Here is a 16,206-nt window from a genome sequence, read left to right as displayed (position 1 = left end):
TTCTGTAATGCATGAATAGTATGTTAACATAATACACAAAATACAGTTCATAGTCACTTGTCAAGAAAATACTTATAAACATTATTTCTAGCACAAAAGCTTCCACCTAATAAGTATGAATAGGCTGTTAGATGGACTCAGTAGATGCTATTTTTGTTTTAGGAGACCCTTGAATTCCACGTTTGAGTCATTCACCAGACATATCTCACCTTGAGTTTGGGCATACTTGTAACGGGACTCTTTGCTTGTGCACATAGTTACCTAGCGACTAACTTTCCCTTTATAAATTAGCTCCATTCCTGATTAAAACAGATGAAAGATTTCCAATCTTTGTGGCCAGCCCTCAGGGTGGAAAATGAGCTCAAGGAAGGCAGCTATCTGAAACTGAATACTCCCTGCAATGGACATTCCGTTCTAGTCCCTTCAGGGAAACTCCAACAATAGCTCAAACAGAAGCAAACACTTGTCTTTGAGATAGGCCAAGCCAACCACTCACTTCCTCAGCAATTTTTCCTCAGACACCCAGCCAGAGACTTAAAGCTCCTGTGCCCATATCAAAGAACTGCAGACACAGCATGTTTTGTTTTTTCTTAACATCTTTATTGGAGTATAATAACATCTTTATTGGAGTATAATTGCTTTACTATGTTGTGTTAGTTTCTGCTGTATAACAAAGTGAATCAGCTATATGTATACGTAATTCCCCATAACCCCTCCCTCTTGCGTCTCCCTCCCACCCTCCCTAACCCACCCCTCTAGGTGGTCACAAAGCACCAAGCTGATCTCCCTGTGCGATGCGGCTGCTTCCCACTAGCTATCTATTTTACGTTTGGTAGTGTATATATGTCAATGCTACTCTCCCACTTCGTCCCAGCTTACCCTTCCCTCTCCCTGTGTCCTCAAGTCCATTCTCTACATCTGCGTCTTTATTCCTGTCCTGCCCCTAGGTTCGTCAGAACCGTTTGTTTTTTAGATTCCATATATATGTGTTAGCATATGGTATTTGTTTTTCTCTTCCTGACTTACTTCACTCTGAATGACAGACTCTTGGTCCATCCACCTCATTACAAATAACTCAATTTTGTTTCTTTTTATGGCTGAGCAATATTCCATTGTATATATGTGCCAGCATGTTTTTAATGTGTGAACAGAAGTGATTCTCAGAATTTCTACCCTTCCTGCATTTCTACAGCTTGGTATTAATTTGATATCACCAAAGATGTAGCCCCTCAAAGGAATCCCCACAAGCTGGGCTTCTTTTCTAACTCTGACACTTCTTTTGAGACTAAGAAAAAAAAAATTACAGAGATAAACCAAAAACACTTCCGATTGCATGAATGATCTAGATTTTGCAACAAACATTTTAGTCTGAGGTTTACAACTTTTACAATTCATTGAGCACTCAGGAAAAAATAATGTACTAAGGATTATCCTATTCTGTTTCATTAGTTATCATATTGTGTATGGGAATATAATAATACATGCCAGTATTCACTGTTAAACATAAACCTTTTTCAGGCTGGATGCCTGAGTTTCAAACACATGATGATTTGATGACTAAATAACAGTCAGACAAATGATGTGGTATTTAATCTTTCACTTATGTGTCGCCAAACAATTAGGCACAAGGAACCATAGATAAGAGGCACAAACCTTCCTCTCAAGGAGCAAGGAATTATATCACAGACAGCCTGACTTTGAAAAAGAGGATATAATTACTTGCATCGAATTATCTCCAGTGAATTTTCACTAAGAACATAGAACAGGGGTACTATATTCTGACCTAGGGTAGTCAGGAACACTTTTGAACAAGGTGATATAAGCAAGCACTAAAACAATGAATAGAGATTTTTAGTGGGCGATATGTGGTGATAGCATTTTTTGAGAACATTCCAGGAAGTGGCAACAACTCATAGGTATGAAATTACATAACTTATTTGTGGAACCACAATTTTGTGGCTAAAGAGAAGTGTGCATGGTGAGGAACAGCAGATAAAGAGTTGAGAAATGTGAGCACGTACTACACTATAAAGGGTCCTGTGCGCTGGAGGCTTGAATTTCACCCTGTAGCTAGAGGATTCTCTAAAGGATGTTAAGCTAGAGGCATAAGATCTTCTGTGAAACATGACTGGGAAGCAATCAGAAGGACAGATTTGTTTAAGATCAGATTAAAGCAAGGAGATCCTATACATATACATAAACACACACACATACACACACACACAGAGACTGTCTTTTGATCTATGTATCTGTTTATACAGTTTGTTATATCTTTGGAAATTATATATAAATGAGTGATTCATTAATATTAATAGCTATAATAATACAAAGTAAAAAAATTATTCCCCACACCTTTGCCACTCACTGAGCAGTTTCATATATCCCATCTTTAATACCAACAAGATGTAAATTTGTGAAGTATTATTATTCCTAGTTTATTACTGAGGACAATCAGTATTAGACATGCTCAGCTCAGTGCCAGGCACTGTATAAATAAATAATAAGTATTGGCTTGGCCATGCTTACTGTGCTTGGTAGGTAGAGTCAGGCTGAAAACGCAAGTAGTCTTAGGCCTTGTCCTGTTTCTACGCCCATGGACCAGCCTAACTTTTGAAATGCCAGTCCTTTCCATACAGGCATTTTGGTCATAAACAACGTGAAGCACAATACCTCACAAGGTAGGACATTTAGAACAAGGCTTAAATCACAATGACATTTTGTTCAATAAGTGATGTATGTTCCTGTATAATAGAAATGGATTGCATTCTAGTGAGTTAGCATTAAACCATCCTTTGCCTGTACCCTGAGTGGTGGATTTATTAATTTGTAACTTATTTGTTGATTAGGTCTGGTGATGACACACTGGCCTTTAAGACACTGAGGCCTTGTTAAAGGTTTAACACTATATTTAAAAAATTTATTTTGCAGTAAGTATAGATTCATAGGAATTTGAAACAAAACATGCAGGGATATCTTATGCAACCTTTAAGCTACTTCCTCCAATGTTGACGCCTTAGGTAACTGTAGTACAATGTCAAAACTGGGAGTTAATTGGTATAATCCACAGAATTTATTCAAATTTTACTAGCTACACATGCACTCATTTGTAACCCTCTGTGTATGTGTGTGTGCGTGTGTGCGTGCGTGTGTGTGTGTGTGTAGTTCTATGCAGTTTTACCAAGTATAGCTTTGTATAACAAACACCACAATCAAGACGCAGGCTGCCTTGTGGCACCCCTAAAATAGAACACCCCCCATTCCTAACCTGTGGCAACCAATACTCTGTTCTTGATCTTTATAATTCTGTTATTCAATAATGTGATATAAAAGGAATAACAAAGTATGTAACCTTTTGATCTTTTTTCACTCAGTGTGGTGCCCCCGAGATCCATCATACAGAATATCAATTGTTCATTTCTTTTTATTGCTAAATAGTATTTCACGATATGGATGCACCGCAGTTTCTTCTACATACACCCACTGATGGACACTGGGTTCTGTCCAATTTCTGGCTACTGACAAGAAAGATGGTATGAACATCCATACACAGGGTTTTGTGTGAACCTAAGTTTCCATTTTCTGGTAGAAATGTCCAAGAGTGGAATTGCTGGGTTGTATGGTAATTGTATGTTTAGTTTTAGAAGAAACTGTCAGACTGTTTTCTAGAATGGCTGTACCATTTTACATTCCCATCAGCATTGTTTGAGAGGCCCAGTTTCTCTGCATCCTTGTCTGCTGTAGTGTTGTCAGTTAAAAAAAAATATTTGTAATAAAAATTTTATATATTTGAGCTGTGCAACATGATTTGATATGCACAGTGAAATGATCACTACAGTCAAATTAATTAACATACCATCGTCTCACATAGTTACCCATTGTGATGGCAGCACATGAGATCTATTAACACACTTCCAGCATTCAGTACAGTATTATTAACAATAGTCACCATGCTGTATATTAGATCTCTAGAGTTATTCATGCTATGTACTGCAACTTTGTACCCTTTAACCAACATCTCCACATTCTCCCCAGCTCCCCACCCCTGGTAACCACCCTTCTACTCTCTGCTTCTACTCATTCAACTTTCTGAGATTGCACTTATGACTGACATAATACAGGTTTTTTTTCCTTCTGTGTTTGGCTGCAAATTGGCTTTCCCTTATAAACTGGGAATGTTGTTATTAACAATATATTTTTATACAGTGTAATTTATTTTTCATTGCAAAAGTCTTTTTGCCCTTTCTCTGAGGGATTGTTTTCAATTTGCCTTTAAGTCCTCCCCACCTTGTACACCTCAGGACAAATCACTTAGTAGTCAATGTCTCTTCTCTAGAACATCTTAAAATGAAATTACTACTTCGTCTTTATACTCAAATACATGTCTCAAGCTCTTAGGTTAAAAAGAAAATGGATCTCTTCTTCAAGAGATAGACTAGCAAAGTAAGAGCAAAAAGTAAATATCTTATTTTCCCAGAATATCCACAGATAGCAACTTGGAAGAGGGAAAGGAGAGAACAAATATAAGAGACAAAAGAAAAGGACTAGACTAGTGTAGAATCAAGGAAGAACATCTTAGGTATGAAGGAGGCAGTTAATGTTGACAAGTGCCACTGAGAGTTTACAAAGACAGATGAAGGAAAGAAAATATACATGAGTTGAAAACAGTTAAAAACAAAATGATACCAAGAACCAAAAGACTCTAGAGTAAAATGGAGTATGGGGAATTTAAGAAGGAAATGAAACCCAGTGACAAAATCCTTATCTTCAATACTTATTTATACACATTAAGTTTCAACAAGAATTAAAGTGCTTTCATTGTCATTTCAAATTTTCATAAACTGCAATAAAATTATCATTATTATAACATGTTCTTATATGTGAATGGCTATAATAATAGTGTGCAATAAAATTTTAAACACCAATTCACTTATTCAAAAATATTCATGTGCCTGGTTCTGGAAAAACAATGGTGAGCAAAGACAACTGTTGTGGCTGGGTTCATGGAACTTACCACATAGTCTGATTGATAAGCATTAGTTAGTCACATATATACACATAGGGAATTGCAACATTGCTATGTGTTATGGAGGGATGTTACATGGTAGGGAAATTTTATCTACTCAGGGAATTTTGATGGCTACTCAGAGGAAGTGGCTGGTAAGGGAAACTGATATTATCTAGGTGAAAAAGAGAGGGAACAGAAAGAAAAGCATGTGCAAAAGCCCTGTGGCAGAAAGAAGCAAGGCCTATTCAAGGAACAGAAAGAAAACCAGAAAGGTGGTATGGCAGGGGGGAAGCATTACAGGAGATGAAAACAGTATCTAGATCTTGTTTTATTTTCTTTTGCTTTCCTTGTAGCCAACAGAACTTGCTAAAGTCATTATGCGGGTGCTGATATTATCAAACTTAGCTCACTGGATGAATTTTAGAGAATAGATTAGAGGGCATGGGGAAGAGGTGAAACAAAGAAACCAGAAAGGAAAGTGCTGCTGTATTCCTAGTGAGAGGGGGCAGCTTGGGCTAGGGTATGGGAGAGGAAATGGAGAGAAGTGGATCAAAAAATTTTAGGAGATAAAACGCACAGTATTAGACATAAGTGGGCAAGAGAGATAAAAGTTTCAAGGATGAAATGGGTTTCTAGCTTGTGGAAACTGCATGGATACGTAGCATCATTCACTGATAAAGGGAATAATGAGAAAAGCTCAGGTTTTGTGGGGTGAATGGAAAGTTCCCTTTGGGGCACTTAGAGTGGAGGTGGCTTTGTCACATACAAATGGAGATGCCAATCAGGCAATTGAAATTACAGTTCTGGGTGAATGGAAAGTTCCCTTTGGGGCACTTAGTGTAGAGGTGGCTTTGTCACATACAAATGGAGATGCCAATCAGGCAATTGAAATTACAGTTCTGGAATTCATTGGAGAAATCTGAGCTAGAGGTATAACTTGGTTGGTTTTCTGCACATAAGTGTTAATAAAGCCACAGGCATGGGTGCAATGACAATGAAAGGGATTACAGAGTCAGAAGACAAACTTGCTAGGACTGACCTCTGAAGAATTCTACTGTTTAAAGGTTCAGTAGAGAGAATGAGCCCACAAAGTAGACTGAAAGAAATGGGAACCAACGCAGGAGAGTGCAATGCACAGATCTCAAGGGAAGACAACATTTTTAAGAAGGGAGAAAATGGTCAATAGTGACCACTGCTTCAAGTTCAAGAAAGAAGAGAACAAATTTTTCTCAATTGGTTTTAGTGACATGACATTCTTTCTTCACTTGAACTAAGTCAGGTAAAGTTTGAATAGGAAAAAACTGAAAGTATAACATTTTAAGGAAAAAAAAAATCTCAATATCTAGTTCAACTGATGGATATAAAAAGTAGAAAGATAATACCTTGTTTTATTTTTGTATTGGTATCATACTACTCTGATAGTATGATAATTCCATTTATAATACCATTTTCTTAAAAAATTACCGAAAAAATTGCTAATATAGTTACCACTAATGTTTAATATTAAAATTAAATGATGAATAGCCCCTTAAGGAATAAAATAACAAACTATAGCTGTCTATTGTAGTTGGGAAGCAAAATATGGATATAACAAATTGTTTTCCCACTTTTCCCCAACTGTGCTGTAGTTTTCTTTATATTTTCCAAGTGGAAGAGTTGATTTCAGTTTAGTTTTAATAATATTTACTGACTATATATATATATATATATATATATATATATAAGTAAAGTCAAATTATTTCTGCTCACAGTACTGAATCTTATTCATGTGGGCCCAGTCCTTAGTGTTTTGTTCATCTAGCACAAACTTGGCCTGTGTACAAGTGAAATAAAATCAGAAAGACATCTAGTGAGATTCTTCTGAGGAACTTGCTGTAGATGGAACACCCTGCAGATCAAGGGTGACATTAGTTCTATTCTTTGATCTTTCGAGTTCACACTGTCTAAAGACTGAGGTAGGAATAAAACAGTAAAACAGTGACCTATTGTGGACATCACCATAGATAGCCCCCTGAGAAGGTCTAGAGGATGGATATGAGGTTTTTCAGGACATCTTAGTTTTTATCTAAGAAATTGTAATATGCCAGGTCTTTGAGGGCACACAAGTTTTATGAGTTTTTTTTAATGAACATTCTCAATGGAACATATTTAGTTCTTGTTAGAAGACAGCATGATTCTTTCCATTTTACGTTTTGTTGTATCACCTCTAGAGCTCTGACAGATCGTCTTCATCAAAATCTGAGAGGCTGTGGCAGTTAACTGGTTAAGAACCCTGAATCCTCCGCCACCATTCAAATCCTGACGCCAGTATGTACAGGCTGAGCTACTGTAGGCAAATTACTTAAGCTCCCTGTACCTCAGTATCCTCATCTGTTAAATATGGATGATTCTATCCCCTACCTCCCAGAACTGTAATGAGAATTAGCTGAGATACATGTAATATACTCAGAGAAACGCTTGATACTTGGTATAGCATTGATGAATGCTAAATGTTATCTCTGAAGACTAGGTGAACCAGAAATATTGCTATGCACATACAACGGACTATCAGTAGCTATTTATGTAGGATATATCAATGCCTTGTTGATTCTTGTTGATGAATAATTGCTCCTTCTGCCATACTTTAAGGCCTATTTATAAAGCTGGATTCTTCAATGAAACTTTCATAATCACATAATCTATAAGTAATCATTTATGGCTGATTTGTACCATGGTTTATAACTCTCTTGACATATTACAGTAGTGGTATTTATGTGTGTGTGTGTGTGTGTGTGTCTATTTTTTTCTGACTTACAGAGTTGTAATTTCATAAAAGGCAGAGAGAACACTGCAGGTGTTCAACTGTTTATTTACAAGCTAGTAAAAACCTAATGGTAAAAAAGCTGCTTGATATCATATTAATATTCTATCTAGTCTTACTTCCCCAAAAGCTAACTGGTAAGTACATTATACTCATCCGTGACTAAATTTCAATTACTCAAGTACCTTCTTTTTCTTCAGTACAATTCTAGTTTTATTTAAACTGAATTGTCAATGCTTTCCAAGTATTTTTACCATTTTTCCAGATTTAAGAATAATCAATTTTACTAATGGTTCTCAAGAAATTTTAGACGTTTCTCCAATAAACATCTATATTAACTAAAATAGCATTAAATAAAGTGCAAACTTACCTTGTCATATCTAGGCACTTCTGTATTCTCTGAAGGATGATTTTTCATATTGCTTAACAACTCTGACTGAGCAATTGAAATTCAGACTATGATAAATGTTTTACACTGAAGGTTCATTTCATTATACAGCAGTCAGCTGAAATGGGGTTTCCAAAGAAGGTATTTTTAGGAAGCGCAGAGTACAGGAAAAAGCTGAATACATTGTACAATTTAAATATTTATTGAAGCTTTTCTACTAAGGCAACATTTTGGTGATATCTCATAGAAATACCAATGCGGCAGAGACAATTTGGGGTAAATAGATGGTAGAGATTGTGGAAACCAAGACACCTGGTACTGCGAGTTCCTCATTCATAAAGTCATTAAACTGAAGATGGAATGGGACACTCCTCATTACAGAAATATTATTTTCCTTAGGATTTCATCATTCTTTCTAGATGCCTCTTCTATGATTTTCTGAACTGTTCTTGTCTTCCTTATTGAATTCCTGGCCTCCTTCTCTTCACTCTCTATATGATCTTTCTACCTAGTCTCATCCACTCTCTATGGCTCACACTTTAAGTCCCCAATGATGACTTCATTTGTAAGCTTCACATCCCCAGATCCACAGCACCCACGCTCTGCATAAAAAAACTTACTACTTATCCCCAATCTTTCCCATTATTCCAGCGCTCTTCAAGTCTTCTCCTTATAAATGGCACCATTATCCACCCAATTCTACATGCCACAGAGGGCACCACATCCAATTCAATACTAATTTCTATTGACCCTATCTCCTAAGTAAATCTTAAATCAATCCACTTCTTTCAACTCCACTGTCACCATTCTAGTCAACATCACCTTATTTTGCCCCTGGAGAAGCTACCAACCAGATTGATAGCTTTAGACTGATAGCTCTTCATCTATTCTTTTTTTTAAATACATTTATTTATTTATTTTTGGCTGCGTCGGGTCTTCTTTGCTGCGCGCCGGCTTTCTCTAGTTGCAGCGAGCAGAGGCTACTCTTCATTGCAGTGCACAGGCTTCTCATTGCAGTGGCTTCTCTTGTTGTGGAGCATGGGCTCTAGAGCGCAGGCTCAGTAGTTGTGGCACATGGGCTTAGTTGCTCCACGGCATGTGGGATCTTCGCGGACCAGGGGTAGAACTCGTGTCCCCTGCATTAGCAGGTAGATTCTTAACCACTGTGCCACCAGGGAAACCCTTTTTCATCTACTCTTAACACCTCCTAATCGTTTCTTCACAAAACACAGTAATATTCTTTAAAAAAAAAAAAACCCACAAACATGGTCATATCACTGCCCTACCTGAAACCTTTAAAAGCCTGACCACTGATCTTACTATACAGAAAAAAATCATTCTCATGAGGTCTCAGGCTCTGAACAATTGGACCCCAGCCCACTGTTGCAGCTGCATGCTCCAAACTTTGCCTCACTTACGACACTCTAGGAAAACTGACCTTCTTTTAGTTCTTTCTTCATACCAACTTATACCTTCACATATGTTTTTCCCTCTGAATGTCACATTTTCCCTCTTTTTCCCTTGGACAACTATCGCCCAACCTCATTCTTCTTTGTCATACTTTGAAGGTCATTTTCTTAGGAGTCCTTCCCCCAATTTCTAATACTGGTCTAGGTCTCACTGTCATACATTCTTCTAACAATGTGTGCTTTATTCTGTAGCCCTTATCCCAAATGAAGTTTAAATAGTGTGTATAAATACCATGTGTAAAATAGCTAGTGGGAACATGCTATAAAGCACAGGAAGCTCAGCTAGGTGTTCTGTGATGACCTAGATGGGTGGGATGAGCAGGGGGTTGGGAGGGAGGTCCAAGAGGGAGGGGATATATGCATACGTGTAGCTGATTCACTTCATTGTACAGCAGAAACTAACACAACATTGTAAAGCAATTATACTCCAATTAAAAAAAAAACCCGGAATGGGAAATAAATAAAGTGTGTGTGTGTATTCTCTCCTAAATTCTAATCTCAATGAGTTCACTTATTTAGAACATTATCTCCAGAGAGCATGGCACAATACCTAGCACAAGTAGGCACTCAATATATACTAGTTACACGACTAAATGAATGAATAACAATGAACGAATAAGTGTTCCTTCTTTAAACAGTGGTCACCGAAACCCACACAATATAAACTTTACGTAGTCACTTCCTTTGATACTTTTACTTCTGGATTTATTTAGAGAGCCAATCTACTTCCAGACATTTAAAGTAAAACACTGCAAAGTCCATAGGCTTGAGCGAAGTAAACTCTGTGATAACACTTGGTGCTCTCTGACATAGTCCATTAGAGACGGGGTATGTACACCTAATCCAGAGGAACCCTTTAGCTCTTCAGCAGCTGTGCATATGGCTTCTGACCTGCCCTTCAGGCTCTACTAAATCAGGATTCCCCAGCTGTCTGAGCTTCCAGTAAGCTCTTTCAGTTAACCACCTACATGCCAACACTGCTTACATCCGGTTACACTCTTTAGCGTCTAATTTTCCTTTTTCCTCCCTAGTTATTTTCCAGTACATCAGAGCCACTGGGATTCACCACTTTCATACATAATTTTATCCGTTCCTCAACTATTTTGATAACATTTTGTCTGCTTAGTCAGCAATCTATTTCTAATACTGTCCTCGTGAGCATCAATATAAAAAGGAATTACTCAACTTGCCTTTGATGAAAATACTTGAGCAGTTCTGACTCTGTGATTTTTCTCCTTTTTTATTTCTTTAGCTTGACCTCACACAGTTTCCAAGGCTAAAATCTGCACTAATAACAGTGTGCTGACTCCTGTGCCCTTTAAGTCAGCACTTAGCTCAGGCTAAGGTACTATTGCTGCTGTAATCTGATAAAGGAGCAGACAAGTTGTGTGCAAATAAAGATGGGTGCCAAGAATGAGCAAAAAGCCACTGATGTTTATGCCCTTTTATAGTCCTGATTCCATGACAGTCTTAGCCAAAGGCAGAGTGGGAGGAGGGAGAGCAATTTAAAACAAAAAAAGCAAAAGCCAAGAAGAGGGTGAAAACATTGAAAGGGTAATCCCTTTATTTGCCCATAATTGGGTAAAATGAGACATTGTGATGCTAGTTGTGCTTAATTAATACTGGTGCTTTTTCAACATCAATTATTTCAAAAGGTTGGAGATAAAGTACATCTAAAAGTTGAAGATTAACTGGCAAAAGCCTATATGTTATTTTGGCATATATAAACTCCTCACTGTTGTAATGCCCATGGATGGGCTGAGTATTTATTAAGTATAAACTAAGAGCTTGACAATTCAAACATTTTTTTAAAGTTTCTTTAAAATTCTATTAACCCTGTTTAAAATCCATTCAGCTACCTACATTCTGACTTTATTACGTGAATAAGCATGGGCTTTCACATAGTTCCCTTTAATATTCCTCCTATTCATGAAAACAACCCAGTTTTCTACTAAAAATAAATAATAAAATGAAATAAAGAAAAATAGAGGCAAAGTGCTTCCTCAGATTATTTTACTTGAACAGTAACATAATAAGACTAAATATTTTAAACTAGCCTTAGATATATTTCAGCTTTCAAAATTAATGTATAGAAAATCATTTTCCCGACATTTAAAATTTATGGAAAATCAGTTGCTTAAAATTATATGGAATCAAAATACTGACTTAACAGTTCTGGAAGATTCATTTATGCACACCAAAAACAACAACAGCATCAACAGTTCACCAGCATAGTATCAAAATGACAGTTCCCTTCCAGTTAAAGGATAATTGTCGACTCTCCCCACCTTCCATTAGTGAAGAATGGGGTGAATAATGACAAACCAAAAGTGAGGCACTGAGGTAGAAGGTAAAAGATAATAAGGAGACTGAGAAGAAATTGATTTCCAAACTCAATCCGGATTGCTAGGAACACTTGTTTTCGCTGGGCTTAGTATCATTAAATATATTGTACTATGCAAAGTCACCTCTCTAGGGACTGCAGGGCCCCAGAAAATTGCTCTGCATCTTCTTTCACCTACTGAAATTCTGAGGTCTTCTGAGTGAATATCAGAACGTAAAGACTGAGCACAGAGCTGGATGGAAATTTTTCCTTAAAATGGTAGCCTAAGTGGAAGACTCCAGCTCTGAGAGAAGGAATACTGCCCTTTGCTTTTGTTAATAGGCATGTGGGGGACGTCTTTTTAAGCGTGAATGAGCAGGGCCATTCCCCTTCTTCATCCTCATCTGCCTGATGCTTATCAGAATTGTGGCTGAGACATTTAAGATTCCCTTAAAACACTGGAGCCAAGGTTTTTTGTTCTGTGGTTTCCTGGCCATATTCAGGGCAGTAATCTTGAATGGGGAAAGAAAAAGGCCATGTCCCTCGGAGTTAAAGCATTTCAGAATCTCTGGAGGAACCATCTGGTTTAAAAAGGCACTTGCAAAATTCTAATATGCTATAATACATGGGAAAACAAGCTCTTGATACTCAAGTTTCAGGAAAAAACAAACCAAATCACTTTAGCTGCTAATCTTCAAACTATTGTTTGCATATGAGTGATTCACAAAATGCAGGGTTACTCTCCCCTTCAAGAGAGGATATCAGAATCTCTGACAGACGTTTTCACTCACAATATTAACTACAGGGAGTCTGACATTTTACAAACATAAAGATGTTAAGGACAATTCTACATGTGACACAAGTAGACAAACCCCTTCCAAACTGGCAAAATAATAAGGTATACTATAGCACTGCCAACCTAACTTTCATATCTGTGTTAAAATTAAACTTCAGAACTCCAAATACATTATGAATATTACTGTCAAGATTGTAGAGCGTGAAACTCCAAGGAAGTTTAACGAATAGATGTTTTTAAATGAGGAAAAAATGAAGAGCACAGGTGTTTACTTATTTGCACGTTTGAGTTTTGAAGATCAGTCTGCTGCATGGACCATACTCCCGAAAGACAAATATTTTCATGAAATTATGCTATGGTACGTGGTTGCATTTAATTAAAAAAAGGTCTTCTCGTTTCCCATACTGCAGCCCATGACCTTCCCAACAAAACGTTCCTATATGAACCAACTAACTGCCTTGATAACAGAACACAAATCTCCTAGGACTATAGCAGGACTTTGTGAGAAAGAAAACTGTTGCCTCCCTCTGAATTCAATCACAACCTGAATGTACTGCATAAAAATAAACCAAGGTCATCATTATTCCGTTTCATTCTGATTTGGCTTGCCTTCAAGTTACATACCCTGTATATCTGAAATAACTGCACCGCCTCCATTAACTGACTTTGACATCACTTTAATCATTGTATCTTTTCAGAATGAAAGGCAGAAATGTCAAATTCCTACCATTATAAATTCTTCTAACTCTCTAATCTGCATTAAATAAAAGCTTGTCTTGGAGAAATAATATATGCTTTAAAGAAATATAACTAGTATCAATTTTATTTTAAAATGTAAGTGAGAAAAGATTCACCCACAACGAATCTCTTCATACAGAGGTGATTTCCCACGAAACTTTTAAAGCTTAAGTCTTGAAGCCCTTCACTTATATTGGCTCCTTGCAAGTCCTACCTAATTTTGTATTCTTAATTCTGTATTACTTTTCCTAAAAGAGTCCCCTTCCTTCATTTTTTCAACCTCAGGCCCCATAAAACCTAGGTCTACTTCTTCCCTCATGGTTTGTTATGTTCTGTAATTACTCTTATTTGTCAGTTTCTTTTAAAATGATGTGTATTTAAAATAGAAAATAAACCACATAAACAGAAACTTTGGATGACTGAATCACTTTGCTGTATACCTGAAGCTAACACAGTATTGTAAAATGTACTTCAAAAAAAGGTTTAAAACAAGAAAATTATCTTTAAAGAAAAGTTAATTTCCAATTAATTTTCAAGGTCTCCCTTAGGTAACTTAGTACCTAAGTTAAACCTGTGATTTAAATATGTATGTGTGTTTATATAAAAATACACAGTCACACCAAAATATTATGTTTCTTGTATATGCAATGCAAGAAAGAATGGTGTAATGAAAAATATGATGAATCATTTTTAATAAGTTAGGGAAATATTACAGCAGAAGGTGGAAGGGGAAAGAAAGTTTGGGAAATCACTTTCTTTTAGTTTTGTGGTAAAGCCATGATGAAAGATAATAGGATTAAAAAGAACACCTGACTTTTCCAGAGAACAAAGATTTTAATCTCTTTTATTAAATCACATAAGTGGTTAAGAGCTTTACAATTTGTTTCACACGCAGCAAAGGCCTTGGACTACAAAGATTTCAAACGAATACTTTAGGACTAAAGAGGAAGTTGTATTAATATCTCCGTCCAAATTATGAATTTACATTTCAGTAATGTCTAGCTGGAGTAGTGTCAAGCAACACCTCTCTTCCTTAAATAACAGAAATTTGCACAGAACACTTCGTAGTCTTTTTTTTTTAAGTTTAGAGTAACTATTACATGATATTGTTTATTGTATTTTCCATACTGCTATGCCACGTAAGAGACACAGAAAGATTCTTATTAAATTAACAAGTATATTATCTATTTAGATCAGCAATCTCTTTTTGATAGTTAAGATGCCCTTAAAAGACTGCAAATGTAATTCTAAAAGATTATTTTATTAGACTTCAAGATAATTTGCATCATTTAAAAAATTCTAAGGAAATGTATAATTTGCAATCAATTATTTGAATGATTCTTTGCAACACAATATTTAAGTAATTCTAAAAGTAAACAATACTTAGGTTAATACAGTGATGTTCCCTATTAATTGGTGACTATTTTGGTTAAAACCGAACCAAGTGTACTCTTTTAAGTTCTTCAAACTAAGGCAATTTAAAAAATTGTATTCAAATGTCAATACATTCAAAGAGTATTATGTTGTCAACTAATAAAAGTTAATGTATAATATAACCTTGTGAATATCTTCATTTTCTCTTAACAAACTCATTGTCATGTAGCCTAAGTATTACCTGATCGTTTCAAAATGTATTATAATAAAGTTCTACAGGGATTGTCCAAGAAGGTTAGCTGTCTTCAGATTCTGATTAAGAATTTAAAAAGTCATTTGAATATCTATGACAAAGCAGACAGTATGTTTGCCTTGCTTCATTCCAAAATTAAATCTCTGCCATTCTTCCTAAATTGCTCTACACACTGGTTTATGGTTTTAATTTTGTAGCTATATCGATTAAGTGAGCAATATGTGTGTATTGCAAAGAACAAACGTGCTATTGTATTTTTGTAATATTAGTAAATGGGATGGTTTTTCAATCAGAAAGCAATTCTGATACTCACCAAAGAAATTTATAAAATAAAGAAATTATATAAAAATGTTTTACTACAAAATCTGGTAGCATCTTTTGTGAATCAATAAGTGCACAAGGTTAATTTCTTTTCCACAGTTTTTTCTCAAAGGCAAAACTTCTGTTGTGACTCTTTTCCAGAAGTTTTGAATAGCTACTTATTTAGAGAGATTTATTTTTTCCCTTCTTTTTTTTTTTTTTTACTTTTTTCATTCTTAATTATAGGCATTGCCCTCATATGTATTTCAGAATGACTATAATCCACAAATCAAAGGCAGGAAAAAAAAAGATAATCTCTTTCATCCATCTCTTTGGGAGACACTGTACCCCTCATATATTATTTTTATATATTATTTTTACTGTTGTACCACAGTCAATTTTTACATTTTTCATTAGTCATCCTGACTTCCTTAAAATAAACAACATGGGTAGAGCTTATATAAAAAGCCAAACTAAAAAGTTTTACTGAAAAACTAGGTCATCATAGACATGAAACAACACCTTGACTTTACTGCAAAATATGATTATAAGTCCCTCATGTTTTTCTGTTGTTTTCTCAATAAAAGTATCTGGTCATTTGCCAGCAGAGATCATCTCATTATTTGAAATAATTTTCATGACCCGCTACAGAAAAGAACATGCCAAATACTAAACGCAATATGAGAAAGGAACTTTTAAATTAAATATTTATCAATACTTTTCTCAACCTCCATTTATCCATCACAATTCATTTTGTTCT

At 35.9% G+C, this 16,206-nt stretch overlaps 1 protein-coding gene across 1 annotated transcript in view; it reads right to left on the bottom strand.

The window, feature by feature from the left end:
• DMD (dystrophin) overlaps window positions 1-16,206 on the bottom strand; it is a 2,243,521-nt gene that overhangs the window by 2,109,313 nt on the left and 118,002 nt on the right. The gene's annotated exons all lie outside the window — the stretch shown is intronic.

Source organism: Globicephala melas, chromosome X (genome assembly GCF_963455315.2).
Source record: "Globicephala melas chromosome X, mGloMel1.2, whole genome shotgun sequence".
NCBI classification, from domain to species: domain Eukaryota; kingdom Metazoa; phylum Chordata; class Mammalia; order Artiodactyla; family Delphinidae; genus Globicephala; species Globicephala melas.
Note: the sequence above shows the minus strand (reverse complement) of the source record. Positions and strands in the feature narration are given on the sequence as shown.